At 36.5% G+C, this 18,502-nt stretch overlaps 1 protein-coding gene across 2 annotated transcripts in view; it reads right to left on the bottom strand.

Annotated features, from left to right (window-relative positions):
- NYAP2 (neuronal tyrosine-phosphorylated phosphoinositide-3-kinase adaptor 2) overlaps positions 1-18,502 on the bottom strand; it is a 347,775-nt gene that overhangs the window by 289,511 nt on the left and 39,762 nt on the right. The window lies entirely within an intron of this gene.

The following is an 18,502-nucleotide window of genomic DNA, read 5'->3' as shown; positions in this document are numbered from 1 at the left end:
GAATGTCTTTTTGCTTTTGTGATAGGTCCTTTAATAGTGCAGATTCTTTATTATTATTTATTTATTTGGGCGGTTGTATTTAGGCCATTTCTGGTTATGGTCAGGACATAATCCTGATTCTGTGCTCAGGGATCTCTCATGGAAACATATGATGTTGGAGACCAAATCAAGGTAAATACTTCATCTTTGTGTTATCTCAGTTCTGGAAGTTTTAAAGTTAAATATAATTCCATGTGCTTATTTTTGCATTTGTTTTCCAGAAAAAAGGGACCCAAATATCCAAGGTCATACTGAAAGTAATATCATAAGGCATTTGGCCTATGTTTTTTCTTTGATGTATTTTATAGATTTGAGTCTAAAATCTAAGTTTGTAATCCATGCGAGTTAATGTTTATATAAGGTGTGAAGCAGTGTTCTAATTTATCTTTTTACTAGTGTTGTCTCCCAATATTCCCAATATTGTTTGTTAAAAATACTTCGCTCTGGCCATCTAAAGCTTTTAGCTACTTTTTTATAGATTACCTATCCAGGTTTTTGAGGATTTATTTTTAGGTTCTCAGTTTTCAGTGTTTGCTTTTAATACCTTACTATTTTTATAATTATAATTTTATGAATTTGTTTAAAGTTGAGAAAATAAGCCTCCTACCCTTTAATTCTCTTATAATTGTCTTGACTTTTTGGAGTGTTACATGCTTCTGTATAAAATGTTTGTAATATTTATTTTATACTCTTGAAGAGTGATTTTGGAATTTTGATTGAAATTAAATTGAATCTTTATAATGCTTTGTGTAGTATGGTGATATTAACAATTATGACCATGGAATTTTTTATAGTTTGTATGTTTATATTTGTATGATGTATTGTATATTTTTATTGTATGTTCTATTGTATGTTTTATATTTTTATATTTTGTGTGTTTCAATATTTTGTTAAAATTTTTAACAAAACTTTAACACATTTTTAACAATGGCAGTTTTCCATTTACAAGTGTTTCGCCATCTTTATTAAGTTGATTCTTAAGTACTTGATTATTTTTAAGATAATTGAAAATGAGATTTCTTTATTGATTTTTTTCTCTTCTAGTTTGTTGAATGAATATAGATAAATGGCAGATATTTGTATATTGATTTTATAAACTGTGACTTTACGGTATTTGTTTATTTTTTTATAATAGCTTTCTAGTGGAGTGTGTAAGGTTTTCTATGAATATCATCATGCCATCTGCAACAGTGATAATTTAACTCCTTTTCCAATCTGGATTCTTTATATTTGGTTTTCTTTTTAGTCTAACACTATAACTAGGCTTTCTAATACCCAGATGAAAATAACTGGTCAGTGTTTGATCTTAGAGGAAAACTGTCAATTTTTACCATTTTGTATGCTTTGTGCATTGGTGTTTGTAGATGACTTATAATATGTTGAATTATGTTTCTTATAACCTAATTTTGCTGATAACTTTTAATTGTAAAGGAATATTGAATCCTGCTACATATGTTGATGTGGCTTTTTTATTTTATTTTATTGATATGGTCTATCACATAGCTTGCTTGCCTATGTCTAATTATCTCTCACCCCAGGAATAAATCATACCTGGTCATATGTACAATTCTTTTATTGATTTTTTTCAAATTTTGGATATGGAGGGTTAGGTCTCACTTACAATCCTTTCAATGTTGCATTGGACTGGGTACTCTAAATATTTTATTCAGTTTACAATATCCCTATGTATAAAAGGGATATTGTTCTGCATTTTTCTGCTTTGTGATATCTCTTGGAATTAGGGTAACATTGACCTCATAAAAACTATTTGGAAGAATTTCTGTCTTTTCCATTTGAGGGGAAAAACTTAAGAAAGAGGTAATAAGTCATTTCATATGGATTGTTAAAACTTACCAGTAACATTATCTAGGCTGAACTTTTGTTTGGGGTAGACTTTTGATTTTTATTTCAACTTCCTGACTTGTATGTGACCTGTCCAAATTTTCCATTTTCTCTTGATTCAATCTTGGGAGACTGTATGATTGAGATTTTTTTTTCATTTTTTTCTAGGTTCTCAAATTTACTGACAGAAATTGTTAAGAGCAGTTACTTATGATCCTTTGTATTTCTGTTACATCTATTGGAACTTTCATGCTTTCACTTCTAATCCTATTTATTAAGGTTTTCTGGACTTTTTTCTTCGTGAACCTCAGTAAGTGTTTTTCAATCTTGCTTATAATTTCAAGGAAACAATTTCTGGTTTCATTGACCTTTTGTATGGTTTTTGATCTCAATTTTGCTTATTTCTGGTTAATTTTGAATTTTCCTTCTTTCTTTGGGTTTCATGTTTTTCTATTTATAGTTTCTTAAATTGTAAGCTTAGATTATAATAATGTTTTACACTGTTTCTTGACATTGTTTTTTATTGTTTCTTGGCCTGGGTTACTATGGCCTTCCTTCTTTTTCTTTCTTTTTTTAAATTTGTTTCTTTTGGGGGCCTCACACCCAGTGGTGATCGGGGGTTACTCCTGAATCTGCTCTCAGAGATTACTCCTGGGAAAGTAGAGGTCCCAGGGCTTATATATTGTTCAGGGGTCAACCAGATCAGCTGCTTGCAAAGCAAGTGCCCTGGCCCTGTCCTGTATACTATTACTCTGGCCATATGGACTTTCTTCTTAATATTAATTTTTCAGTGCCCTGTATACTTATAAGATTAGGGTTACGGTTCTTGACTTTTTATAAACTTGTACTCTGATACTGATCAATATTTTTATTTTATACATGAATATTTTGGATATACTTTTCAATGTATTTTACTTATTGAGATATTTTTCGGGGGCTGGAGTGATAGCACAGTGGTAAGGGTGTTTGCCTTGCATGCGGCCTACCTGGGTTCGATTACTCCATCCCTCTTGGAGAGCTCAGCAAGCTACCGAGAGTATTTTGCCCACACGGCTAAGCCTGGCAAGCTACCCATGATGTATTCAATATGCCAAAACCAGTAACAACAAGTTTCACAATGGAGACGTTACTGGTGCCTGTTGGAGCAAATTGATGAACAATGGGAGGACAGTGCTACAGTGCTACTGAGATGTTTTTATAGGAATTTAACATTTCATCAATAAATGGAATATTTAAATGGTTTGATTCTTTAAGAAAATTAATATGTGTTACAAAAATCTTAACTGCTATTTAAATTACTCAGTCTAAGAAAGTCAATTGTTAGTCAATGTGGTCATTATATTGTAGCAACACTTATCTGTGGTTGCTGCTGCAAATACAGATATGGTCTTCAAGAAGAACTAATTAAGAAATGTCTATAAGGATTGCCTTTCAACTGCAAGCCAATCCCTTTTGCATAGAGGGCCATGCTCTCACCTTCTTATAATATGGCATTGATGTAAGACCTTTCAAGTAAATAAGTGCTTCTTTTTAAAAAGCTTTACTTGGCAGGAAGAAGCCATTCATATGCCAATTTCAATAGTGACAAAATGTGGATCACATCAAAGGGAACATTTAGAAGAGACACCTACAGTTTATCAAGCCAGAAGTATGGATTACTATTTTTTAATATAAAATTTACAGCACAAGCTTAATACGCTACTGGCAACTCATAATTTGGAGGTATGTCCAAGCTAAACATGTTAAAGAACACAGTAATTGAAAGGAATGACATCCTAGAGCTTTCCACAGCTCAGATATGCTCTTATTGAATGTCATATAATGCTTGGTAAATTCCTAGCACTAAACAAAAGAATAATTTTTATTTTGGTTCTCTCCAGTAAGAAAATAGAGATGTCATCTTGAAACTTATTCAGCAAGTGATACTCAATTATAGGTCTTATCGGTTTATTTCAAATCTGTCTTACAAATATTCCTCATACCTTATGTATGGGCTGAAGCAATAACACAGTGGGTAGAGTGTTTGCCTTGCATGCGGCCGACCTGGCCAACCCAAGTTCAATTCCTCTGCCCCTCTTGGAGAGCCCGGCAAGCTACCAAGAGTATCTCACCTGAACAGCAAAGCCTGGCAAACTCCCCATGGCATATTTGATATGCAAACACAGTAACACAGTCTCGCAATGAAGACGTTACTGCTGCCTGCTTGAGCAAATCAATGAACAACAGGAGGACAGTGCTACAGCGCTACCTGATGCGTCACATGCCTCAGACAAGGGAACTAGTTTCCAGCCTTCCAGACATAGAACCTGATCTGTTTGTGTGCAGAGTCCATTGGACACTAGTAGCCTGGGTTAACAAAATAACTGCAGACGTACATAGAACAATGAGTAATGGGAATCATTCATTGACTATATCAGGGTTTCTAATCCAGAAGTACAAATTATCTAACAGCACTTTTTAAAAACCTGGTAACATTCACCAGGATAACTATATCTTTTGGTAGATTTCAGGTCATACTTATTCAATACAGCATACCACAGGGAATTTAGGTATCATCAGACACTACTATATGTGACGATGAGCTTCCCAACAATCTATTGTTTTCCTACTCTCAAACCCTTTATTGTCTTTTCTCTAGTATGTGCTTTAGATCATGTACCACAGCTATTTAATTCTCTTCTTGACCTCATTACAAGTTGATTTTTGGTTTTTGGTTTTTTAGTCATTCTACCCAGTACTCTCTAACCCATATCCCAAGTTACTAAAATCCTCTTAGCATGCTTAAGTTTTGTTAAACAAGTCTTACAGTCCGTAGTTGTAAAAAAATTGCAATCCTTTTTGGAGGAAGTTGGGTTTTATTTCTCCTGAAAATTGAGACGAAATGTCATAACCCTTAAGTTTATGTAGCTTGATTAAAATTAAATTATATGCAGACATTGCCTAAAATTTTCAATTAACATTCATTAGTGTCAACTAGAAACTTCTCGTTTATTTTACTAGATGAGTCCCAATGATATCAAGGTGAAATTCACTCCCTCTTTCACCCAAGCATTTATACTATCATCCTCATGTGGAAAAAATAAAACAAAACAAAACAAAAAACCTTAGCCAGTTCTCAATCTCATATGGATTTTTTTTTTATCTTTCTCATCATTTAAGGATGGAACACTTAGGCATGTGTCTCTATCCATTCTACTTATTACCATCACTCTTGAGTATTACCCATGCCCAGTGAAAAGCTAAGTCACTCATGTCCTTGTTTTGTTGTTTCTGTTTTCTTTAAAGAAAGTATTTTCTTCTGTTTAAACTTATTGGCATAATTCTATGACCACGAGCATGCCTTTTAACTATATACTGCTTTTAAACAATTGTTTTTAGTGTAAAAAAGCTTTTCATTATGTGCAAAATGTAGGAATTACTTTAGTAACTAATGCATTTTTATTTAAACATTTCTTTTGTGGTTCCTTTCCTCAATCCATACTTTACATTACTGGAGCTCAAATCTGACCTCCTCTTCAATATGGCCCATTCTGCACAATCCATCTTTTAAAACTATTCTTTCCCACAACTTTATTTTTTCTCCACATACATCTTTACATCTAGCTCCTCAAATTCCAACTAATAAAAATTTATAACATTTAAACAATGTGTATAAGAAGTTAAAGTTGCCTTCTTGAAACTCCCGTCAAATATCCTAGACACATATTAGGAACCCATCTGGTGTGGTAATTTGTTAATACCATATATTTATAATCTCCAACCTGTACATAACCCCTATGGCTGAGGGAATTCTTGTTTTTAATTTCACTTTTTTGATCTATACATCTGTATTGCCACACCTTCACCACTGTTTATGATCACCCACAGCTATTCCTTTTTTTTTTTTCACATAAGGTTGGTAGGAGAAATGCTTGGAGAAAGAGGATGTGGGTTTAACCTTAAGATCATTGAGACTCACCTCCCTAGTCCTCAAACACTCCTAACTACTTATACAGGACAAATTTGCCTATTATATGAGCTCTGCTTTCTTTCCTAAAGTATTATCTATTAACCAATATAACGTTTTCAGTTAAACCGACCTTATGATTTTTTCTAATCAGAACTCAGGGATATCTCCTGACTCTGGGTTCAGGAATAGTTAGCAGAAGGGTTCAGAATATCATCCAGGTGCTGAAGATGAAATTCGGGCTTTCCACATGCAAGACACGAGTCCTACCTACTGCATTATAAATCTGACTTGGTGTTTCTTAAACCCATTATGCTTGGAGACCCTGAATAACTTCTCCTTTTGATCTAGATAAAAGTGTTTTGATGTGTTTCTTAGGCAACTTACACCCATCATGTGTGTCTTAAATGTTACTTTCCCCCAGGAATTGTGCTTAACATGCTAATTCTGGTTCAGATAACAAAGAATTCCAAAGAATGGACTACCTTGATGATTATTACTAGTTCCAAAAAGATCATATTTAAAACTAAATATGTATTGAGTAAAAAGTTGGACAAATTGTTCAAATAATCTTCCTTTGGGGTTTAAGGCATTTTTAAACTATCATTTACATTTTTTTTAATTTATCATTTTTTTTTTATTAGTGAAACACCATGAAGTATACTTATAGACTCACAAATTTTTGTGCTTGGGTTTCAGTTATACAATGATCAAGTACCCATCCCTCCACCAGTGCCCATCCTCCCCCACCACGGGTCCTATCATCCCTCCGACCCCCCATCCTCCCCCCCTTTCCCACCCTGCCGCTGTGGCAGGGCATTCCTCCCTGTTCTCTCTCTCTTCTTTTGGGTACTGTGTTTTGCCAGAGAGGCATTGAGTGGCAGTCATGTTTGGTCTATAGACCACTTTTAGCATGTCTCTCCCACCCTGGGAGGGTCTTCACAACACCCTTTATTTGGTGCTCTCTTCTCTATCTGAGCTTCCTTCTCACCTAGCACATGTGGCTGGCCTTCAAGTCATGGAGCAAAATTCCTGGTACTAATCTGAGCCCTTCCTGGGTGTTAGTCTCCCGTTTTGTTGCTTTATGTTCCCCAGATGAATGCAATCTTTCTGTGTCTATCCCGCTCTTTCTGACTCATTTCGCTTAACATGATACTTTCCATGTAGTACCACTTGTATGTAAATTTCATAACTTCATCTTTTCTAACAGCTACATAGTACTCCATTGTGTAAATGTACCAAAGCTTCTTTAACCAGTCATCTGTTCTCGGGCACTCAGGTTTTTTCCAGATTTTGGCTATTGTAAAGAGTGCTGCAATGAACAAACAATTGCAGATGTCACTTCGACTATACATTTTTGCCTCTCTGGGATATATTCCCAGGAGTGCTATAGCTGGGTCAAATGGGAGATCGAATTCTAATTTTTTGAGAATCGTCCATACTGTTTTCCAAAAGGGTTGGACCAGCCTGCATTCCCACCAGCAGTGAAGGAGGGTCCCTTTCTCGCCACATCCGCGCCAGCACCTGTTGCTTTTGTTCTTGTGGATGTGGGCCAGTCTCTGTGGTGTGAAATGATATCTCATTGTTGTTTTGATCTGCATCTCTCTGATGATTAGTGATGTAGAGCATTTTCTCATGTGCCTTTTTGCCATTCGGATTTCTTCTTTGCGAAAGTTTCTGTTCATTTCCTCGCCCCATTTTTTGATGGGGTTGGGTGATTTCTTCTTGTGGAGTTTAACCAGTACCTTGTATATCCTTGATATCAACCCCTTGTCGGATGTGTATTTGGTGAATATTCTTTCCCATTCTGTAGGCTGTCTTTGCATTTTGGTCACTGTTTCTTTTGAGGTGCAGAAGCTTCTTAGTTTAAGATAGTCCCATTTGTCTATCTCTGTTTTCACTTGCTCGGCCAGTGGTGTGACGTCTTTGAAGATACCACTAACTTCAATATCGTGGAGAGTTTTGCCAACTTTGTCTTCAATAAACATTATGGATTCCGGTCTGATGTTGAGGTCATAAATCCATTTCGATCTTACTTTTGTGCATGGCGTTAGGCAGAGATCTGAGCCCACTTTTTTGCATGTAGCCGTCCAGTTTTGCCAGCACAATTTATTAAAGAGGCTTTCCCTGCTCCATTTCACTTTTCTTGCCCCCTTATCGAAGATTAGATGATTATATGTTTGGGAGGAGATGTCAGTATATTCAACTCTATTCCATTGGTCTGCAGCTCTGCTTTTGTTCCAGTACCATGCTGTTTTGATTATTACTGCTTTGTAGTAGAGCTTGAAGTTAGGTAGGTTGATTCCTCCCATTTTCTTTTTCCCAAGAATTGCTTTAGCTATTCGTGGGGGCTTATTGTTCCATATAAATTTCAGGAGTGTTTGCTCCATTTCTTTGAAGAATGTCGTGGGTATCCTTATAGGGATTGCATTGAATTTGTACAGTGCCTTGGGAAGTATTGCCATTTTGACAATGTTGATTCTCCCCATCCATGAACAGGGGATATTTTTCCATTTCCTCGTGTCCTCTTTTATTTCCCGAAGTAGCGTTTTGTAGTTTTCTTTGTACAGATCCTTTACTTCCTTAGTTAAGGCGATTCCTAGGTACTTTATTTTCTGGGGCACAATTGTGAATGGAATTGTTTTCTTCATGTCACTTTCTTCTCTTTCATTATTTGCATATAGGAAAGCCATGGATTTTTGGGTATTGATTTTATAGCCTGCCACTTTACTATACAAGCCTATTGTTTCTAGGAGTTTCTTGGTAGAGGTTTTAGGGTTCTCTAAGTATAGTATCATGTCATCTGCGAATAGTGAGAGCTTAATTTCTTCTTTCCCTATCTGGATGCCCTTAATATCTTTTTCTTGCCTAATCGCTATTGCAAGTACTTCCAGTACTATATTGAACAGCAGTGGAGAGAGTGGGCATCCTTGTCTCGTCCCTGACCTTAGGGGGAAGGGTCTCAGTTTTTCCCCATTGAGGATGATGTTTGCTGTAGGTTTGTGGTAGATGGCTTTAACTATATTGAGGAAAGTCCCCTCTATCCCCATTTTGGCAAGGGTTTTCATCATGAATGGGTGCTGGATCTTGTCAAATGCTTTTTCTGCATCTATTGATATGATCATATGATTTTTATCTTTTCTTTTGTTGATATGATGGATTATGTTGATTGATTTCCGAATGTTGAACCATCCTTGCATCCCTGGGATGAATCCTACTTGGTCATGATGTATGATCTTTTTGATGAGTTGTTGGATTCTATTGGCTAGTATTTTGTTGAGAATCTTCGCATCCGTGTTCATCAGGGATATTGGCCAGTAATTTTCTTTTCTTGTGGTGTCTTTGTTTCCTTTTGGTATTAGAGAGATATGGGCTTCATAGAAACTGTTTGGGAGAGTTTCCGTTTTTTCAATTTCCTGGAAAAGCTTGAGAAGAATTGGCAATAGGTCCTCTTTAAATGTTTGGAAAAATTCGCTAGTAAATCCATCTGGACCTGGGCTTTTGTTTTTCGGAAGACTTTTGATTACAGTTTCAATTTCCTTGATGTGAATAGGTCTATTCAGGTATTCTATATCTTCTTGCTTCAGCTTTGGGAGATGATAGGAATCCAGGAATTTATCCATTTCTTCTAGGTTCTCTTGTTTCGTGGCATACAGACTTTCAAAGTAGTCTCTGATGATCTCTTGAATTTCTTTAGTTTCTGTTGTGATATCCCCATTCTTATTTCTGATTCGATTTATTAAGGCTCTCTCTCTCTGTTTCTTTGCGAGTGTTGCTAGTGGTTTATCTATCTTATTTATTTTCTCGAAGAACCAGCTCTTGGTTTTATTGATCTTTCGGATTGTTTCTTTGTTTTCCATGTCGTTGATTTCTGCTCTAAGTTTTACGATCTCTTTCCTTCTGCCTGATTTAGACTCTTTCTGTTGATCCTTTTCTAAGGTCTTGAGCTGTGAGGTCAAGTTGTTTATGTGCATCGTTTCTACAGTCCTAAGATATGCTTGCAGAGCTATAAATTTTCCCCTTAATACAGCTTTCGCTGCATCCCATAAGTTCTGGTAGTTTGTGTCTTCATTCTCATTTGTTTCCAGGTATCTTTTGATTTCGTCCTTGACTTCGTTCTTGACCCACTCATTGTTCAGCATCGAGTTGTTTAATTTCCAGGTGTTTGATTTTGTTCTCCGTGTCAGTGTGTGATTCACTTCTATCCTCAGTGCGTCATGGTCTGAAAAGATGGCTGATACAATTTCTATCTTCCTGATTCTGTTGAGGTATGTTTTGTGTCCTAAGACATGGTCTATTTTGGAAAATGTTCCGTGCGCACTGGAGAAGAATGTGTATTCTTTCTTTTTGGGGTGTAAAGCCCTGTATAGGTCCATAAGCCCTTTCTCTTCTATTTCTTCTTTCAAAGCCAATAATTCCTTGCTGGGTTTTGTTCTTGTTGATCTATCCAGAGTTGATAAGGCGATGTTGAAGTCTCCAAGTACTATTGTGTTGGTAGCGATGTCCTCCTTAAAATCTGTTAGCAGTTGTTTTAGATATTTAGCTGTTCCCTCATTAGGTGCATATACATTTAAGAGTGTGATTTCTTCCTGCTGTATGTATCCCTTGATGAAGAGAAAATAGCCTTCCCTGTCCCTTCTAATCTTTTTCAATGTGAAATTAATGTTGTCGGATACTAGTATGGCCACCCCAGCTTTTTTGAAGGGGCTGTTTGCTTGCAGGATTGTTTTCCATCCTTTGACTTTGAGTCTGTGTTTGTTCTGGCTGTTGAGATGAGTTTCTTGTAGGCAGCAGAATGTTGGGTTCTGTCTCTGTATCCATTTTGCCACTCTGTGTCTCTTCAATGGTGAATTTAGACCATTGACATTGAGAGAGAGTATGGTTATGGGGTTTTGTGTCTTTTTCTGTAGGGTGTGTTGTGGTTGTAGGGTTTGTCTTTTCTTATAGTAGCCCCTTTCGGCCTTGCTTTAGGTTTGGTTTTGAGTCTATGAAGTTCCTGAGCTGCTGTTTATCTAGAAAATAGTGTACTGTTCCTTCAATTTTGAGGGAGAGTTTAGCTGGATAGAGTATTCTTGGGGAAGCATTCATTTCAGTGAGTTTTTTGACTATATCTTGCCACTGCCTTCGGGCTTGCAGGGTTTCCTCTGATAGGTCTGCTGTGAATCTAAGGGGTGCTCCTTTGTATGTGATTTCCTTCTTTGCCCTTGCTGCTTGCAGTATTGCGTCTCTATCGGCAGCATCAATCATTCTAACTATGATATGCCTTGGAGTGTTTTTGTTGGGGTCTCTTTTAGCTGGCACCCTTCGGGCTTCTTGAACCTGAATGGCTGCATTGCAGAGCTCTGGGAATTTTTCAGCAATGATTTGTTTGACGGTGTTTTTTTCGTTGGGGTTGTTTCCCTGAGGTTCAGGTAGTCCCATGATTCTAATATTGTTCCTCTTGGAATCATCTGCTAGGACTCTGATTCTCTGTAGAGCCATTTTGAGGTCCCTTGCCACTGTTTGTTGTTGCATGTTGGTTTGTTGCAGCTGATCTTCCAGCTCACTGATTCTCTCTTCAGCTGCGGTCATTCTATTTTTAAGAGAAGAAACTGAGATTCTCATTTCATCTATGGAGTCTTTTAATCGTGACATTTCTGCTCTCATTTCTTCGCGTAATTTGTCGATTTTTTCTGTGGTGTTACTGGCTGTCTGTCTGACTGTTTCATTGAGTTGATTGAACATCTTGATGACTTCATATCTGAATTCTGTGTCAGAGAGATCCCTTAGGTGAGCTGTATCGACAATATTCTGGATTGTTTTTGTTCTCCTCCACTTGAGGTGGGGATTTTCTTTGTTTCTTCATATTGCTGGGTAAGTTGGGGACTAAATTCCTTGGGAACTAGGTTCGTTTGAATCAGTAAAGAACCTGCGGCCGGAAAATAGGCCATGCCCACTCTGAAGCCACGCCCACTCTGAAGCCACGCCCACTTCTGAAGAGGCCACACCTCTACGGAAAACTGGGTTTGAGATGAGATGAGCGCCGCATGAGTAGTGAAGAGGGGACGGAAGCCGCTCACGGCTGCGTTTCTCCAGGCGTCTGCCGGGATGCCTGAGGTCCCGAAGGGAGAGATGGAAGTCCCGGGGCCACACACCAGGGGAAGGGCTGACCTGGGTTTGAGAAGAGAGGAGTGCCGCGTGACTACCGGAGAGGGGGCAGCAGCCGCTCACGGCTGCGTTTCTCCAGGCGTCTGCCGGGATGCCTGAGGTCCCGAAGGGAGAGATGGAAGTCCCGGGGCCACACCTCATTTACATTTTTGTCTTACTTTTTAGGCCATATCTGGAGAATATTCGAGGTTAACTCCTGACTCTGAACTTGGAAATTACTCCTGATGGTGCCCAGGGACTATAGGGGATGCCAGGGATGTAGCTTGATTAAAATTAAAAGGGACTACTTCTCCAGTCCCTCACTTGTATTTTTTAATTCTTTCATTTGGAAGCATGATACGTATGCAATATTGACTGAATCATCTTAATATTTTTCTTCTCTCAGAATTAAATGAGCACAAAGACCCATAGAAAAAAACCACTAGGCATTTGTCAATAATTTTACAGTACTTGACAAATAATGTCTTTTGAATTCCCAGTTTAGAACTTGGTGGATAAGCTTGAAACTAATGTCACAACAGAGGTAGCAAACGGTGAAGAGTGGGAGTTTATGTCAATCTTTGATAAAACTAAGGCACTTATTAGAATATTTTATTCTGTGCAGGGTTTCTATGATACTTTTAAATGAACATATTTTAAATCTGAGTACATACTCAGATTAGTTTACCTATGGGATTTTTTAATATGTTGTTTTCAGATTAAAATGATCTATACCTATGAATGTGCACCTGTACTTAAGGAAGTTGAACATTCAACACCAACCAATAGAATTTGGGCACACTTATGAGCTTATGAGCTACTCAGTGTTGAACTGGGAGCCAACTTTAGTTCTGCTCTTTTTTTTGGGGGGGGGGGAGTGAGGAGAAATATAACCAGTGGTGCTCAGGGCTTGCTGCTGACTTGTACTCAGATATCACTCCTGGACGTGTTCGGGGGGACTGTATGTGGTATCAGGAATTAAACTCAAGTTGGTCCTGTGCAATTCAAGGAAGGACCTTAATGCTAAACTTTTTCTCTGTCCCAGAACTAAGCATATTTAAGGGTGCAAGAGACTTTAAATAATACACAGCATTGATCTGTCCTTAGGAACATACGCAGTATCTAAATAGGTACACACACAGCTACAGGAAAGTATCCTAAAATTGCTTTAAAATTAAGATAAGTATCCTAAAATGCAATTACACTTTTCTAAAATTGTATTTTAGGATACGTATTTCAATCATAATTTTCTATATTAGTTGAGAGAGAGAGAGAGACAGGTAGACAGAGGGAAAAACTACTGCCATCATTTCAGTGGTGACTATTTGAGTAGAGTAGTATGTCCTAGATAATAGTTCATTGAAGGACAGTTCTAGACAATGCAGCAGTTAAAAGCAGATTTGGGAATAGCAGAGGTTTAACTGTGATATAATTTCTTAACCTTATTAGCTCTTTGGAAGTGGATACCTCACTTAACCTCTCTAAGCTTCATTTGGAAGGTTGATAAAATCTGATGAGGTGCATGAGACAAAAACAGCCTGCTGTGTGTCTAGTGAAGAACTTCAAAGAATTGTTATACAGTTCCTTTCATCCTACATAGAAAGCTAAAAGGATGGGAAGGGCAATGAAGCAAGTGTGATCCTAAGTGTGATCTATACCTGTGTTCTGAGAGGAGGAGCTGTACATTTGTAAATATTCGAGTCAGATGTGATGATTGTTTTTAATTATAAACAGAGACAGCCTGGCTGTCTTCGAGCTCTGAAACAAACCTCTCCCCACCTATGGTCAATGCTACACACAGGAAAGAGCAGTAGGGTAGCAGAAACTTCTCACTTGTCATATACTGAGTCCTTCATAAACACAAGCAATTTTACTATTATCGTAAGTCATTTGCAGTGGCTTAGGAAGAGCAAGTGTGAAAAGCTTGTCCTCAGCCCAGCAAACTAACTTTACAGAAGTCTCAGAAGCTTGATTTTAAAGATCTTGGTTACATGTAACAAAATTATACTCATTTACACTGCATGGTTGCAATAGGATGGTTGCAAGTTCAATGAGATGATCTTGAGAGAGCTAATATTTTTACCTCTCTTTAACAAATTAGGAAACTGATACTCAAAATGGTGCAACTTAAACCCCAAATCTGTTTCCAGGGAGGGTAGAAGTCTTTTCTCACCATGGGTATTTGGTTCTATAAGACAAATAGGTCTATAAAAATAGGTCTATAAAATACACGAAGAGCCATGTATCTATAGAATTACAGAGATATTAAACCAAGGTTAACTGTTATGATATAAAATCACTGAAATGACTTTTATGAAAAGAAATAAATTAGCAAAAGGAGTACCAATATATAGTGACTGCATAGCATTTTTAATAATTAGGAATGGTATTGAGTTCATTCAGCTAAAACAAAAACTAAACCAAGAAGTTCATGCTGTTTTGGTGTAAGGAAATTTTAGTATTTAAGCAGTTATGTCCAATTAAAAAAATGAAGTCCATTTTGGCTTCACTGTACTACTACTTTTATGCCATCAACAAATTATGCCAGAAAAACTGTATAGCCATGAAAAAGAGTGAAAGTTGCCAAGCATCTCATATCATACTTGAAAACTAAAGGAAAATTAATTAAGGATATATATATAATATCTGAAGGTATAAAATAACTAAGAGAAAGGATGGGCAATACACTACCGATTAATTTACATACACATAACAGAATACTATTGAGCTCTAAGAAAAGAAAAATATAGCAATTTTCTACAACATGAATGTAAACAGAAAAGTGATGGTAAGTGAAGTAAGTCAATATGAGAAAACAAGTAAAAATGATTTTACTCAAACCTGGGATATAAAGAAACGAAATAATAGGGTCCATAAAACCAAGCAGGCAAGTTTTGCATTTATATCAGTGCCTTAGAAGACTCTAACTGACATCTAATATGCCACTTGACTGTGCTAATAAAGTTCATTATTTGAACTTATTACACAAACACAGCTGAGATTCAGTAGACCTCACATGAGCTCTTTATTAATAACATGTTTCTTTCTGTACCTTTTACTGCCACGTATGTTAAATAAAAGGAAATAATACTGCTATTTTTGTTATATTTTTGCTTAGTTTGTTTCCAGTGTTTGAATATTAAATCCAGGAATGATAAATAGAAGGAAATAATATTGTTATTTTATTATATTTTTCCTTAGTTTGTTTTCAATGTTTGATGCTAAAGATTTTTGACAACCAATAATTTTGAGGTTGTAAATAACTTTTACCCCTAAAAGCAAAACACAAAACAAGTCATATATATATACACATATATATATATACATATATATTATATAAAACGCATACATTTGTATGTACAACTGTATAGATGTCTTTAAAGAAATCACAAACATGGGTCAGGATGAAAGAAAAGCAACACCATAACATACAATAACCTTTTCAAATCCCAAGATGCCTTTCACCCTTGTCTCAAAGAGCCTTCTCAGATAGCTGCACAATAGCTTGGGAGAACAATGATGTTCAGCCCAAAGAAGGATCGATTCAGCTTTGATGTCTGGCAGAGATAGGCAAGTGTGACTGTGGATTGAAAGGCACTCAAGTTGTTTGTCAGACATATCAGTTCTATTTTCCATAAGTAATTGTATTTATACACATGTATATCTCTATATGTATGATATAAAAATCATGTTTTACTTACTTAAAAAATTAAATGTGGTAAATTGTAAAAAAATAAGTTGTAACATCCTTAACAAGGGAATCATTCATATTTCTCTATTGCGAAATATGCACTACAGACACACACACACACACACACACACACACACAGAGTCTTCAGAGGAGAAAGTTCACAAGTAAATGCACTATCAAGAATTATCAGCTGAAATAAGAAAATACCTTCGAGTTTATAGCTATCTAGTCTAATGCCTATTGTAATGTAGGCACAGCATGGACAATCAGTAAGTATAAAGTGAAGGCCTGAACATTTCAAAATAATATGCTTTTCCTTTCCTGAAAATTAGAATAATTCTTTCTTTTTACTCCACCAAAATCTTATTAATTGTACCACCATCGTATCCCTGACAAAAGTACCCTTTTATTTGTGTAAGTATCAGATTTCTGAGCTCAAAAGACAGCCTCCACTTTCTATAAATAGTCAGACTTTTGCTGGAATTCTAAGAAAGAAATTAGCTTAATACCCTCATTTTTGTGCAACAACGGCTTCTGGCTGGTAGAAATTCCTCAGCAATTTAAAAGCTTGAATGACTCCCAGTTCTCTGCTGGATGGGAAGAGGGGGGTAACCACTATCCCAGAGGCCTCTCTGTCTGCTCTGGGCCCATCAATGACACCATCCTCATTGGTCTCTGTTGTCTTTATGCAGTACCTTTCACATGCCTGAAGTAAAATTGTACCACTTAATCCTCTAACTCTGCTGCAGGTAACAAAAAGATTACTTCAGTATTCATGCAAACATTTTCTTATCACTAAACAAGATAAACCCACAGGTAGCCAAATGACAGTCATCTTTTTATTAAAATATATTGACTCCTATTTAATAATTATAGAGATATGTGTCATTTCTATTGGTTCAATTCTACAGCTTATAAATACTGATCCCGCTAAAATGTAATTTAATAAAACAGTTGATATTCTATTACTTAGACTGCTTAAAGTAATAATTTTTAAGTCGCGTATTCAAGATCATTTGGAAAAGCATTTGAAGATCATTGAATGCCTTAGTTTGAGGACATTAATAGTATGGAAAAAACTAAAGTTTATATTTCTTCTCATTGAATTTTTAAATTTATAAGCAACTAAGTGGCCCTATATACTTCTACGATTATCTCTAAATTTTTAGATGTGCAAATTGCAGGATTATGACAAAGGGGTAAAATTCAATGCATATGTTATTTCGAAAAAGAAAGTTTCTATACAAATCATAGGTACATTATTAAAGTTTACTGAACTGTCTTTAAGGACTTTTATTTTGGAACTATAAGCATTTCTGTTTCAAAAAATTCTTTCCGCCTTGAGAAGTTTATATGTTTTTGGCATTACACTTCACATAAAACAATGATCTTAAAAAATAGCTATCGTGGAGACTTCAAGAGACTCAATCAATGTTCACTTTCTTAGGGCCTAACTATAATACAGTGAGTAAGGTGTCTTCTTACATGGAGCTAACCGGGGTTCAATACTCAGCATCCCAAATGGTCCCCTAAGCAATGCGAGAAATGATTCCTGAGAGCAGAGCTGGGAGTAACTGCTGAGTACTGCTGGGTGTAGCCTCCAAACAAACAAAAAACATAAGGAAACGAGAAAAATACTCATTTTCTTGCCAGTCTAAAATATAATTTTCCGATCTTTCTGAAATATAGAGGTGGCTCTGTGACTAGAACACAAATGAAAAGGAAATGAATGATTTGGATACATTCCTTAAAACAAACAAAAAAAATTGACTCTTCTCTTCCTGGGGACCAAAAATGCAGAAATGGCAGCAGAAGATGGAACAGATGGAGAGGAGGGCCTTAGACCATAAGAGGAAATTTACATGGAGAAGAGAGATGAGATAAAATGCAAAGGAATCTTGGGTCAGAGAGAGAGAGAGAGAGAGAGAGAGAGAGTAGAGAGAGTTAAATAGGCTGAGTATCTACTTTGCATGCAGGAGGCCAGCATCACCAGGAAGGACCTTCTAGCAGTGACTCAAGAGTAGCACCTAAGCACTGCCGGGTGTGGCCTCAAACTGAGCAAACTGAACTAAACAAACAAATAAACAAACAAAAAAGGACACACAACACAGGTCTAGATTTGAAATCTGGTGGAATTGCCATATCAGCTCAGGACTGTTCATAACTGAACTGTCAAGAGTAGCAAGGGAGGAACAGAATCCTTCTTCTTGCTTAAATCAAGGGTATTTTTGCCATTGTTTTTAAAAAAGCTAAACTAGTATCATAATTAGGATTTGAAATATTCAGTGCTAAATCAGAGTTAAATCCAACTCTCAAGAAAATGGTCTGATAAAGATTATATAGACTATATATATATAAATCATATATGTCCACATAGATATAGATATTGGAAGGCCCATCCAGAGATTCTCAAGGATTACTCCTGACTCTGAGCCCAGGAATTACTTATGGTGGTTCTTAGGAAAATATATGGAATATTGGAATATTCTGGGATGAAACCAGGGTAGATGCATACAAAGCAAGCTTCCTTCCTGCTGTGCTATCTCTCCAGCCCCAAAGATGATATATAAATATATTAATCTAAGCATTTACATTTATAATATGTACCATAATACTGGAGTCAAATCTTTAAAGACTATTATAAATTGTAGGGTCTCACCTCCACATCTAGCGAATACTGCTCAGAATCATTATTGGTTTGGTCCTACATTTCATTCTTCTTCTATTTTATGAACATCACACTTTATTCTGATGAAGGGAGTGTCTGGTCAACCTTTCCTCAATCTTTAATTCCTCAACCATTCTGTTTCTGTGTATATGCAATGTGGCTCTACTTGTTTTGTAATTGGACATCTTGA

The sequence above is a fragment of the Sorex fumeus genome, unplaced genomic scaffold (genome assembly GCF_029834395.1).
Source record: "Sorex fumeus unplaced genomic scaffold, SorFum_2.1 ptg000005l, whole genome shotgun sequence".
NCBI lineage: Eukaryota > Metazoa > Chordata > Mammalia > Eulipotyphla > Soricidae > Sorex > Sorex fumeus.
The sequence above is the reverse complement of the archived record's forward strand: the minus strand, read 5'-3'. Positions and strand labels throughout refer to the sequence as shown.